Genomic DNA, 14439 nt, shown 5'->3' on the forward strand with positions numbered 1-14439 from the left:
AGGCGCAGCGGTCGGCAGCGCCTATATAAGACAACACGTGTGTGGCGCATTCGATAGATCGGTTACTGCTGCTACAACGGCACGTTATCACGATTTAACCCAGTTTGAACCTGGTGTTATAATCGGCGCACGAGCGATGGCACACTGCATCTCCGAGGTAGCGGTAAAGTGGGTATTTTCCCCTACCACCATTTCACGACTGTACCAATATCAGGTATCCCGTAAAACATTAAATTTCCGACAACGCTGCGGCCGGAATCTTGCAAGAACGGGACCAACGGCGACGGAAGAGAATCGTTCAACTTCACAGAAGTGCAACCCTTCCGCAAATTGCTACAGATTTCAGAGCTGGGCCATCTAGTGTCAGTGTGCGAACCATTCAACCAAATATCGTCGACATAAGCTTATGGAGCTGAAGGCCCACTCGTGTATCCTTGATGATTGTATGATACAAAGCTTTACACCTCGCCTGGGCCTGTCAAAACCGACATTGGGATGTTGATGATTGGTAACATGTTGCCTAATTTTATGAGTCTCGTTTGAAATCGTATCGAGCGGATGGGCGTGTACGGATATGGAGACAACCTCATGAGTCTGGACCCTGAATGTCAGCAGGGGACTGTTCAAGGTGGTGCAGGCTCTGTAATGGTGTGGGGAGTGTGCAGCTGCGGTGATATGGGACCCCTGATATGTCTAGATACGACTCTGACAGGTGACATGTACGAAAGCGTCCTGTCTGATCACCTGCATCCATTCATGTCCATTATACATTCCGACGTACTTGGCGAATTCCAGCAGGACAACCTCACACGTCCATAACTGCTACAGAGTGGCTCCATGAACACTCTTCCGAGTTTAAACACTTCCGCTGGCCACCAAACTCCCTAGATATGAACATAATTGAGCTTATCTTTGATGCCTTGGAACTTCAGAAGAGATCTCCACCGCCTCGTACTCTTGCGGATTTATGGACAGCACAGCAGGATTCATGGCGTCAGCTGCCCGCAGCACTACTTCAGATGTTAGTCGAGTCCATGCCACGTCGTGTTGCAGCACTCCTGCGGGCTCACGAGGGCCGTACACGATATTAATCAGGTGTACCAGTTTCTTTGGCTCTTCAGTGTAGTATCTTCTTTTTATTCTGATTCTAGTTTCACATTAATTACAGACTTTACAATTGTCAAAGACACTGTCGTCGCAAGGTTGTAAATAAATAATTTGCGAATTAACATTAACATATTGGTTTGTATTTATTGTTATTTAATGTTTCATGAAATGGGCACATTATTTTTTTATTATGAAATATAGGATATTGATACTTTATAAAAAACGAATCAGACCTATGACTCTGGGTTTGTGTTCAGAAACAACTATTTTTCACAAAATGTTGTGCTATGCTTTAAACCGTTATGGTTCTCAGTTCGTCAATTATGAAAATCGTGTGAAAATTGCGTTAGTTTAAAAAACGTTAGAATATCCACGAATTTTTGCGTAGAAATGAGGGAATGCTCGTTTTTATGTAGAAGGTATCAAAGAATTTAAAAATTTTCGTTAACACAGCAGGTACTCTGACACACATCGTTTCACCAAACATTCATTTCTCAGAAGATATGAGAAATTTGCGTTAATAGTTATTAATTATGAAAAATATTAACTTATCATTCTATGCAAACAGTAACATCCACAGAAAAAGCTGTAGAGGTCAATTGAAATACTAGATAAACTGTTTATGAAAGAAAACTCTCTTTGGCTTCTCAAGTACATTCATTATTGTAGCTTCCTAAGCTTACAAAAACTTCTAATTTGACGGAAAGAAGAAAATTGAAAACGAAAAAAGAGCAGACTGAATTACCAGATGTTAAAGAAACGTTACTGAGACATATTGAAAGTGAACTTCAGCAAAATATAATAAACCAGAGAAGAGAGATTTGTAAACATAGATTCATTATTGTAGCTTCCTAAGCTTACAAAAACTTCTAATTTGACGGAAAAAAGAAAATTGAAAACGAAAAAAGAGCAGACTGAATTACCAGATGTTAAAGAAACGTTACTGAGACATATTGAAAGTGAACTTCAGCAGAATATAATAAACCACAGAAGAGAGATTTGTAAACATAGATCCTGTATTTTCTAAACACAGTTTGGAAAACAAAGTTCATTCATTTAGAAAGCCGGCTTTCGCTGTATCACCATATAAAAACAGTTGCACTGCCTTGCATACTTAGTTTTCCCACCAATGCTGCCATTCCTCATTTGTAAACTCACGTTGTCCTGTATTCCTAAAACAGCTGAGGTAAGCAAAGTTATCGTCATGCTCCCACATGCAGCTCAGACTGGAAGTTACCGCAGGCTCTTTAGTAAAGACGTGTGACACAGCAGTAGTCATTTCTTGCAGCCTGCCCAATATTCGTTACGTTGGGCGGTCTGAAAAGACATGAGGTGGTACACGGACAACAGAGGCCATTCTTTTGGGATGCGTGTTTCAAAACCTTCACCACAGTGGAACACAGCAGCACACACTGGAGAGAGAGAACATATGTGAAGCCTGCCATCTCAGGCGGCAATCGCTGCTGCATACTGGGGAGGACACATACACCCATCGCACCTGCGGTATGCCTTTCATCCAATCATCCAGTCTCACGAGGCATACCCAGGTGCGGACTGGCGAGAAGCCATAGAAATGAGATGTGTCTTTCAAAGCTTTTGCTGACTGTGGCAGTTGGAGGGTGCATTCACTTGCTTATCATCGAGTGAGAACACACAAATGTCATATATGTAAGAAACCTTTCATGAACCGTTGTCGTCTTTTCAACGTGTTGAAGTGCATATACTGTAGAGATTATTGTGGAAGCTCGCGGAAAAGCAAGAAAAGCGTGCCAGACTTAGAGGCAAAGCCAGAACCTTGTCTATTGATCAAAATACTTTACTGGAATTGACTCTCCAGGACCAACTCACAACCTACCCTCAAGGCTTAGATTCTTTCACTTCGGCTGCCGATCAGAAAGAACGCAATACTATACCCAGTTTAGACGCCACACAGAGTCGAGGTTTGTGATAAATCTTTCTGTTGTGCAGGTAAAATGGAAGCACACATTTGTCTATGTATGATGATAAATGTATGACATTGGTGGGTTGCCGCATTTTCTGGCCTACCTGTAGTGTACGACAAGGCATACTGCCTCAGATCGACATGTCTCTTAAAACATCTGCCACTGCCGTCACACTAATGACTTCTTTCGATGCGAAACTGCGTGCCGGTGCTTAAAATATCTGCCGCAATCGCTACACCTGTATGGTAAGTCTACTGAATGGACTGCTTGCTGCAGGTTGTTTCAGATGAGCACGGAAAACTAATGACGTGTCGTTCTCGTGATTCGCATTTGTGCTTCCCATGTTTGTGACTGTTTGTTGACATCTGGGTAAGTCGACATCTTTTGAAATGGATCTTTGGCATCTGTCGCCATCACTTCTATCCGGCTGCGAAACATTCTTTCCTGGAATTCGACACTAGAAAAAGTAAGAGAAGGAAAAGTAGTAGGTGAATATAGACTGAGACTAAGCAATGAAAGAGGAAGCCACCTGGTTGAATTTTGCACGGAACATAACTTAATCATTGCTAACACCTGGTTTAAAAATCATGAAAGATGATTGTGTATGTGGAAGTGACCTGGAGACATCGGGAGTTTTCAGATTGATTATATAATGGTAAGACAGAGATTTAGGAACAAGGTTTTAAATTGTAAGACATTTCCCAGGGCAGATGTGGACTCTGACCACAATTTATTGGTCACGAAATGTAGGTTAAAACTGAACAACCTGAGGAAAGGTAGGAGTTTAAGGAATTGGGACCTGGATAAATTGAAAGAACTATAGATAGTTTCAGGGAGAGCACTGGGAAACGATTGCCAAGAACAAAGGAAAAGAATACAGTAGAAGAAGAATGGGTAGCTTTGAGAGAAGAAATAGTGAAGACAGCAGAGCATCGAGTAGCTAAAAAGACGAGGGCTAGTAGAAACACTTGGGTACCACAATTGAATTTAATTGATGAAAGGAGAAAATATAAAAATGCAGTAAATGAAGCAGGCGAAAAGGATTACAAACGTCTCAAGAATGAGATCGACAGGAAGTGCAAAACGGCTAAGCGGGAATGGCTAGAGGACAAACATAAGAATGTAGAAGCATTTATCGCTAGGGGTAAGACAGATGCCGCCTACAGAATAATTAAACAGACCTTTGGAGAAAAGAGAACCACATGTATGAATATCTAGAGGCCAGATGGTAAGCCAGCGCTAAGCAAAGAATGGAAATCCGAAAGGTGGAAGGAGTACATAGAGGATCTATACAAGGGTGACTACTTGAGGGCATTATTATGGAAATGGAAGAGGAAATAGATGAAGATGAGATGGGAGATATGACACTGCGGTCAAGAACATAATAGGGCACTGAAAGATCGAAGAAGAAACAAGGCCCTGGGAGTAGACAACTTCCGTTATAGCTGCTGTTAGCCTTCGCAGAGCCAGCCATGACAAAGCTCTCCCATCTGGTGGGCAAGAAGTATGAGACAGGCGAAATACCCTCAGACTTCAAGAATAATATAATAATTCCAATCCCCAAGAAAGTAAGTGCTAATAGGTGTGAGAATTACCGAACTATCAGTTTAGTAAGTTACGGCTGCAAAATATTAACACGAAATCTTTACAGACAGATGGAAAAACTGGGAGAAGCCGACATTGGGGAATATCAGTTTGGATTCCGTAGAAATGCAAGAACACGCGAGGCAATACTGACCCTACGACTTATCTTAGAAGCTAGATTAAGGAAAGGCAAATCTACGTTTTTAACATTTGTAGTCTTAGAGAAAGTCTTTAACAAAGTTGACTAAAATATTCTCTTTCAAATTCCGAAGGTGTCAGGGACAAAATACAGGGAGCGAAAGCTATTTACAATTTGTACAGAAACCAGAAGGCAGTTATAAGAGTCGAGGGGCATGAAAGGGAAGCAGTGATTGAGAGGGGAGGAAGACAGTTTTGTAGGGTATCCCACATGTTATTCAATCTGTACATTGAACAAGCAGTAATGGAAACCAAAGAAAAATTTGGAGCAGGAATTGAAATCGATGGAGAAGAAATAAAAACCTTGAGGTTTGCCGATGACATTGTAATCCTGTCAGAGACAGCAAAATACTTGGAAGAACAGTTGAACGGAATGTACAGTGTATAGAATGGAGGATATAGAATGAACATCAACAAAAGCAAAACGAGGATAATGGAATCCAGTCGATTTAAATCGGGTGATGCTGAGGGAATTAAATTAGGAAACGAGACATTTAAAGTAGTAGATGAGTTTTGCTATTTGGGGAGCAAAATAACTGATGATGGTCAAAATAACTGATGAGACGATATAAAATGTGGACTGCCTACGGCGAGGAGAGCGTTTCGGAAGAAGAGAAATGTGTTAAGATCGAGTGTAGATTTAAGTGTCCGGAAGTCTTTTCGGAAAAAAAGTTTTTGCGGAGTGTAGCCATGTATGGAAGTGAAACATGGACAATAAACAGTTTGTACAAGAAGAGAATAGAAGCTTCTGAAATGTGTTGCTACAGAAGAATGCTGAAGATTAGATGGGTAGATCACGTAACTAATGAGGAGGTACTGAACAGAATTGGGAAGAAGGGGAATTTGTGGCACAACTTGAAAAGATCGGTTGGTAGGACACGATCTGAGGCATCGAGGGGTCATCAGTTTAGTACTGGAGGAAGCGTGGAGGGTAAAAATCGTAGAGGGAGACCAAGAGATTAATACACTAAGGAGATTCAGAAGGATGTAGGTTATAGAAGTTACGCAAAGATGATGAGGTTTGCACGGAATAGAGTAGCATGGAGACCTGCATGAAACCAGTCTTTTGACTGAATACCACAACAACAAGAACAACAACAACGACAACAACAATTGAAATAATATGAGATTTGGATTGCAGATCAGTTAATTACGGTCGCCAGCGCATTACAGAGCAAAAGCTAACGATTGTTCCCAAAGTGAAATTTTCACTCTGCAGCGGAGTGTGCGCTGATATGAAACTTCCTGACAGATTAAAACTGTGTACCGGACCGAGACCCGAACTCGGGACCTTTGCCTTTCGCGGGCATGTCCTCTACCAACTGAGCTACCCAAGCACGACTCACGCCCCGTCCTCACAGCTTTACTTCTGCCAGTATCTCGTCTCCTACCTTCCAAACTTAACAGAAGCTCTCCTGAGAACCTTGCAGAACTAGCACTCCTGAAAGAAAGGATATTGCGGAGAGCTTATGTTAAGTTTGGAAGGTAGGAGACGAGGTATTGGCAGAAGTGAAGCTGTGAGGAGGGGGCGTGAGGCGTGCTTGGTTAGCTAAGTTGGTAGAGCACTTGCCCGCGAAAGGCAAAGGTCCCGATTTCGAGTCTCGGTCCGGCACACAGTTTTAATCTGCCAGGAAGTTTCTTAACGATTGTTGGTGACTGAATTGAAACTGAAACTATATATTAATTACAAGTTTATAGGGAGGCAGCAACGGGACAAAAAATGCTAACGCACGAGTTTGGATGTCAAAAGCCATATGTGACAAAATGATTTCAAATAAATTATAAATGGATAGAAATTACCTTCAATTGAGGAAAAACCAGTAATTGTTAGTTAGTAGCAATACATCACACGAGATATACTGAATGACGTCAGTCAGTGTAATGCTATCTGTGGTCGGGTTTTATGAAGTAAAGGACACATCACGGTTTCGTTACAGATGTTTCCTCAGAAAACCTCGCAATGACTTCACGAACTAATAACAGACCGATTTGCGAAGCTAATATTATGCAGTGAACTAGAGAGATTGTTTTGTGGTATGAGATACCATGAAAATGCTGCCGGCGGCAGGCGCTGCGTCGCCTCGGAGCTGCGCCGCACGGTTCGCCCGCCCTCAGCAGCTGTCGCGGCTTTGCGGCGGGGCGGGGCGGGGCGGGGCCCGGGCGCGGTCGCCGCCTAGTCTGCCCGTTGCCGGTCGCGTGGCCAAAGCTTTGCTCTCACGGCGTCGGAAGGCGGGCGGGCGGATGTTGGCGAGGGGCGGCGGAGCGCCCGTGTCCTCTCGCTTCCACGACTCCCTCCTCGCTTTTTTCTCCATCTCTCAGCTCAACCTCCTTTTCGAAATATCTTTCCTTTCGGCGTTATCGTTGGCGGACGTAATTTTCAACGTAGCCCGATGACAGATCGCCGTTTCATTGCCACGCCTCTCCGTGCGGGGTGGAAATTTTCTATTTGGCGTGGGCTGGCGTGTGGCTCGTGAATCGTCATCTTTCTCACGATTTCACAGTCTTATGATATTTTCCTGCATTCGAGGCTGTTGGGAGAGCGGCTACACGACACTTCTTTATAACAGCTCTCTCTGCGTGAGCCCTAGGCGCCGTCTCAAAATCTGCCGACGTCCGTCATTTAAAAGGAATGTCCTCACCGTCGAGAAAAACATCTTCTTTCACACGCCTCCCTGCGCCAATTCCCCGCGCTTTTTCTACGCTCCACACTTTGCCGGTGGGATTCTGGAAATAGTCGGCACATCCCTGCTTTCTGAGGCAGGTAAAATGACTGCCACCAGGCCGGAAGAACTCAAATGCTTTCCCGCGTAAATTCTTGGCGTTCGGTCGTGATGGCTGCAGGTGCCCACCGGCGACCAGCTCTCGGCACAGCGCGCTTCTCGTTGCCAGACGGGCGAGGACGGCGGCCTCCCCTTCCCGCTGTACACTTGCAGAATGACTGCAGAGTCCCTCTTCTCGGAGGCTCGCACCACGGATTCCGGCCCCTTCCTCTTCCATGGCCAAAGTGTCTGCGGTATTACAATTACGAAACTTAAATATAGGTGAAATATTTGCAAACACATGAGTAAAATAATAAAAGTCTCTTTTTTAGTGAAACTGGCATAAGCACTTTCCTTTGTCACTTATTTGAAATTACTTTTACCTCTTACTCCGTTCGTATGTAAGCTTCATTGGATGTCGTTGTGCGTAACAATGCACAATGAACTTCAGTTACTGCTGCATCTAGTTTCATAAACTACTTGATTTGTGTTCACTGCAAACGTAATTAACTTTCTCTTCACATAATTAACTTTACCTCTTTCAGTTATGACTCTCTCGGTAATAATTGTGAAAGGTTAGGACTGTACCGATGTTAATTATTGGGATAATCAGTAGTACTCACAATACTAACAGTTCAACTAAAAAATACTACAATGTTCAAAATACTGAAACTACTACGCCCACAAGCCGTGTACATTACTAAAAAGGTGACAGGCATGATCTTAGTTTGCGACGAGTTGCAGGCGGTGTGACGACCATTATTGGCAATAGGCTATTCTTCAGCAACCTGCAACTTGCAAGAATTTTGGACACACAGTTGTGTTCTCCTACAATCTTTCTTACACGCTTTGTACTGTGCACACACATATTTTCGGTTACCTAATCACAATACCTTGCCGAGCTTAAAACGCCGTTTGCAGAACAATCTCCAATAGCTCTTTCAGCTCCTTCACTTAACGTCCATTCTCCACATGGAACACTTGCAACTTTGTCTCTGCTTCTAACACTGTCTGCAAGTGCGGCCAGCGTTAGTCCTGTAAGCATTCACACACATTCTTCCAATTCTGTGCAATGCCAGCTTCCATGACTTTGACACCACTCTTGCTGTAAAGTTTTTACCAAATTATTTTAATATCTGTTTCTTAGTCATAATACACGTTTTAATTAGTGAGTACTGACAAAGTTATAGGTTCAAATGGCTCTGAGCACTATGGGACGTAGTATTTGAGGTCATCAGTCCCCTAGAACTTAAAACTACTTAAACCTAACTAACCTAAGCACATCACACACATGCATGCCCGAGGCAGGATTCGAACCTGCGACCGTAGCGGTCGCTCTGTTCCAGACTGTAGCGCCTAGAACCGCACGGCCACTCCGGCCGGCAGACTTCAATACTGGGCCGTCAACAAAGTGTCAGAGTGCGAACTTTTCAACGAAACGTCATTGATACGGGCTTTCGGTGGCGAAGGCCCACTCGTGTACCCTTGATGACTGAACGATACAAAGCTTTACGCCTCGCTTGGGCCCGTCAGCACCGACACTGGACTGTTGATGACAGGAAACATGTCGCCTGGTCGGAGGAGTTTAGTTTCACATTGTGTCTAGTGGATGGATGCGTACGGGTACGAACCCAGGGACCCTCAATGTCATCGGGGGACTGTTCAAGCTGATGGAGGCTCTGTAATGCTTTGAGGCGTGTGTAGCGGGAATGATATGGCACCCCTGATACGTATAGGTACGAGTCTGATAGGTGACACGTACGTAATCACCCCGTCTGATCAGCAGCATCCGTTCATGTTCGTTGTGCATTCCGACGAACTTGGTAAATTTCAGCAGGACAATGCGATACCCCGCAGGTCCAGAATTGCTACAGAGAAGCTCCTGGAACACTGTTCTGAGTTTAAACACTACCGCTGGCCACCAAACTACCGTGACACGAACGTTATTGAGCATATGTAGGATGCGTTACAACGTGCTGTTCATAACTCCAATCCCTCGTGACTACAAGGGTTTATGGATCTGCTGAAAGAGCATCATGCTGGTGTCTGCAAGAGTGTTTCGAAACAGATTGTTCATTGCACATTGTTAATCGTGGAGCTGCACAGTAGACCAGCTCTACATGTTCACTTGTTGACTCAACCGCATCGTTAATTACGATAGAGTGGGCACGGGACCATCTGGATTCGACCGTCGATCAATGTAAACGTGTCGTCTTCGGGTAAATCACATGTTTGCTACACTAGGTCGCTGGTCGTCCCCGCAAACGCCGTCATCGAAGTAAACGGTGGCTCGAAACGTGCAGCGCGACACGGATGCGGGCTGGTGAGAGCAGTGTTAAACCATGGAAGACGTTCTCCTGCTCTTGCGTGGGACCTGTGGTGGTAATCGAAGACACGCTGACGGCTGCGAACCACCTGCATCCCTTCAAATAGTTCAAATGGCTCCGAGCACTGACGGACTTAACGTCTGAGGTCATCAGACCCCTAGAACTTAGAACTTCTTAAACCTAACTAACCTAAGGACACCACACACTTCCATGCCCTAGTCAGGATTTGAACCTGCGACAGCCATCCCTTGATGCTTGATGTTCTTCCCGATGGCAATGTCATCTTTCGGCACTGTACTTCTCCGTTTTTGAGAGGCAGAACCGCGCTACAGTGGTTTGAGGAACATTATAGTGAACTCACGCTGCTAACTCGGCAGCCAAATTCGCCTCACATAAATCCTATGCAACCCATCTGGGTCGCTATTGGGGGCCATCACCGCGTACGCAAATCAGCCGCCCGCTATTTATGTGAATTACATGACCTGTACAGTGACGTCTAATGACACATACCTCCACAAACCTACCAATAAACTGTCGGATCCAGTATGATGTCAATATTTTTCACAGTGTTGACATCATACTGGATAACACAAAGAAAAGAAAGCTGACACAGATCAGTTCCATTGCACCGGTCCTCTGAAGCCAACCAAAAATCCACAAACCGAATCTTCCTGTGAGGCCACTACTGGATTTCAGAAAATCCCCCACTTACAAGCTTGCAGGATACATGTTAAAATTACTGTCTGAAAATTTCTAAGTACAAGAAGACAGAACCATTACAAACACTACGCAGCTAATACAACAAATAAAAGATATAAAAATCCCAGACATAGCAACACTCCTCCATTTGATATAGAAAACATGTGTTCCAACATACCAGTACCAGAAACAATAATAATTATATATAAGAACCTGAAAACTTATAGTCAACTCCCTGATGAACATATTAAGGAAATATGCACACTAATAAAGCTCATCACAGAACAAAATTACTTCGAATTCAATAATGAATTTTATTTACAAGAAGATGGATTACCAATGGGGTCTCCAGATTCAGGAGCCTTAGCAAATATTTTTGTAAACCACATTGAACAGATCATTTTCACAAAAATAGTAGCAAAAGAATAAAACATATTATATTGGTTCAGGTATATGGATGACATCCTTTGTTTAATAGATGAACGACAAACAAAAATTGAAGAACTACATCAACAAGATATATAAAAAGATAAAATTCACAATTGAAAGAGAACAGAACAACCAAATTAACTTTCTGGATACAACAATCAAAAAACAATACGATAAGCATATGTCTGAAATTTGCCATAAACCCACAGCAACAGACATTATCATTCCCCAATCCTCGAATCACCAACACGCACAAAAGCAAGCAGCACTTCGACACATGCTCCATATACTCAACACAGTACCACTAACCAAAGAAAGCTGCCAAAAAGAACTGGACATAATAATGCAGATAGCACAAAATAATGGTTACAATAATAACACAGTCACAAAGCTAAACAACAAAATTAAAAGTAAAATGAAAGCAGAAAGCTCCAAACCACAGACAACAATACAACAGAACCAAACACAAACACGCAGTCCCATAACAACTACACAGGATAAACAGAAAAAGATGAAAGAAAACACAAAATGGTACACAATGACATACAAACACAAACTCACCCATAAAATCACAAACATTTTCAAAAACAAGGAATAAACATAGCATACACAACAGACAATTCTATACAAAATACACTCCTAAATTGACAAAAAACCAGAGACATATACCAGAAAGCAGGTATATATCAGCTACAGTGTAACACTTGTGAAGGCATATACAAGGCCAAACAAGGAGAACACTTGATGTCAGATACAAAGAACACATGAGAGACTGGAAATATGGAACAAATTTGCAGAACACATTTGCAGAACACCTGAGAGAAAATGGCCACAAACCAACCACTAGAGAAGATGACATGAAAATAATTAGAATCAACAATAAAAAAACACCTTCTAACCATGCAAGAAAATTACCACATACAGAAAACCAAATCAGAGGGGAAAATCCTGTTGAATGACCAAGGACACATGCCAAGAAATTCATTATTTACACTAATAGATAAAATAATAGAATAACTATTACAAAAAGTATTAATATAATAATACTGTCCAATATAATAATAATAGAACCCAACATCTTTACACTCACTCATCCATGAACCCCTACAGAGAATATTGAAACGAAAAGTCAGCTGTCACCAAAGTGTTCAACCACTCGCTAACAGCTAGTACACCCCCCCCCCCCCCCAAAAAAAAAAAAACTCTTTCTCACTTATACAGACAAATGGTATAAACATCATAAATAGAAGTTAGTCTCGGACATATACTTCGTTATGTTGGCAACAAATAGGTAAACATACCAAAGAAGATAAAACACGTAATGGAGTCGCAATATTTACGTTGTGAAAAACAGTGTACGACGAAATAGTTGTACTGAGTGACAAGAAAAACAATAGTCCACCACAAAAAAGAGTGAGAAACATGGTGAACAATGTGTGGAAGGCGAGAACACAAAGATGCGGTTATATGGCAGTGATAAAAGTGGTAGTGCGACCTCCAGACCAGACGTGATGAAACGCAGATCAGCAAATCGTAAGTAATTACTTTTTTTACAAAAAAATCGCTAAGTGGACTGTTTAATAATCTACAACTAACAAAACTGTATCGTTATAGATCCAACTGACGGTGCCTTAGAACAGGAGAAGACGAAACGCGTATGGGATAAATAAAGTAACTAGCAGTAGGAAAATGCAGTTTTATTTACAAAACAAGTATTTATATTAAGTCATGTAAAAAATTCCCATGTAAAGTTGATGAGCCCACCATACACATCTTATGTATCCTCCATTTTCTCTAGATCTACAAAACGGTTCCTTGCAGTAAAAGCAGTTTCTGTGACTGTCCTCGTCAGTGGAATTTTGTTCCTCCATTTCTTTTTGAAAAAGTTTCTTTTTAGCAGAAACTTTCTTAGCGTTTGGTCCCACTTTTAGCTTCTTTATTGTCTTTTGCCTTACGTTATAGAGAGTTTGTTTTATCTTTCTTTGTCTTAGATTCAGCCAATACATTTTTATAAGGGCTTGAAGTCTTTTCTTTTTGACTACTACTTTGTCTTTGATTCACACTTTTTTTCTTAGGCATAGGTTTACCATTCTTTCGGCTTATGTGGAACCCACCTGTCGGATACTCAGAGAGACGTTCTTCAGTGGTCAGATGCTGTGGAGAAGCTTCTCTTGGAGAAGGCTTGTCACTTATAATCTGAAGGTAGCCTACGCTTGAAGGCAGCTCATTAGTAGGTTCCGGAAATGAACCAGTTGGCCTATTTGAGGAAAACACAGTAGTTTAGCGTCCAGAGGGACCAGCGATTGCAGAAGACTGACCAGTTTTACATGAGAAGAACCTGTTGTGTCTAGGCAAGACAGCCTAGACACAATGAGAGGAAGCCGAAAGGCACGCGCTAAGCCAAAGCAGGGTGCGTGAGGTCTGAAACAGGATACGTATGAATGCAATCAAGTAAAGTACGTAGCTTCTGGAATACTTAACTTTAATCAATCCATTTGGTACATCTGGAGATTGTGGCGATACAAGTGAGACTCTTTAGATACATGCAATGTTACGAATGGCGCCTTGCTAGGTCGTAGCCATTGACTTAGCTGAAGGCTATTCTAACTATTGGCTCGGCTAATGAGCAATGCTTCGTCCATGTAGTCGCTAGCAAAGTCGTCCGTACAATTGGGGCGAGTGCTAGTCCGTATCTCGAGACCTGCCTTGTGGTGGCGCTCGGTCTGCGATCACACAGTGGCGACACGCGGGTCCGACATGTGCTAATGGACCGCGGCCGATTTAAAGCTACCACCTAGCAAGTGTGGTGTCTGACGGTGACACCACAGAACCAATATTTGAACAAGGCGCAGTATTAGTGTCCTTATCCAAAGGAACATCAGTAACCTCAGTTGCAGCATAGTCTTCACTGATAAACACGTTAGGGTCTGTAGGGAACATTCCACACATTATAAAGCCACTGATTGCTGTAATTGGAATGGCTGCTCGAAGAAACCCTTCACCCAAGGGTACACTTATTTAAAACTGTGTGATAGTTCTTCCTGGATCATTGGGAAGAAATTTCTTACACCTTTGTGTGTTGAAGGTTTCAAAAAGAGACGTGAACGCCTCATTCAAATGTTGGAGCTTGTGGCTGCAGTGTGGCTGCGAGCACACAGCAACTTTGTGATTTTTTCTGCCCTTGTCAATGAAACCTATGTTCTGAGCATGGATAGAGTAACCATCTAAGATTAGTAGAACTGGACCTTGACCAGGTGGTTTTGCATGTTTTAAAAAACGTTCAAGCAAATCCAAAAAGCTTTCACTCTGCAGCCACCAGCCATGGTGGCATGCGAATTTGGTTCCTGGCGGAGTCCCATTTGTAAGTTCAACTTTCATTCTTCGCGTAGAGAA

The sequence above is a fragment of the Schistocerca serialis genome, chromosome 8 (assembly GCF_023864345.2).
Source record: "Schistocerca serialis cubense isolate TAMUIC-IGC-003099 chromosome 8, iqSchSeri2.2, whole genome shotgun sequence".
Taxonomy (NCBI): Eukaryota; Metazoa; Arthropoda; class Insecta; order Orthoptera; family Acrididae; genus Schistocerca; species Schistocerca serialis.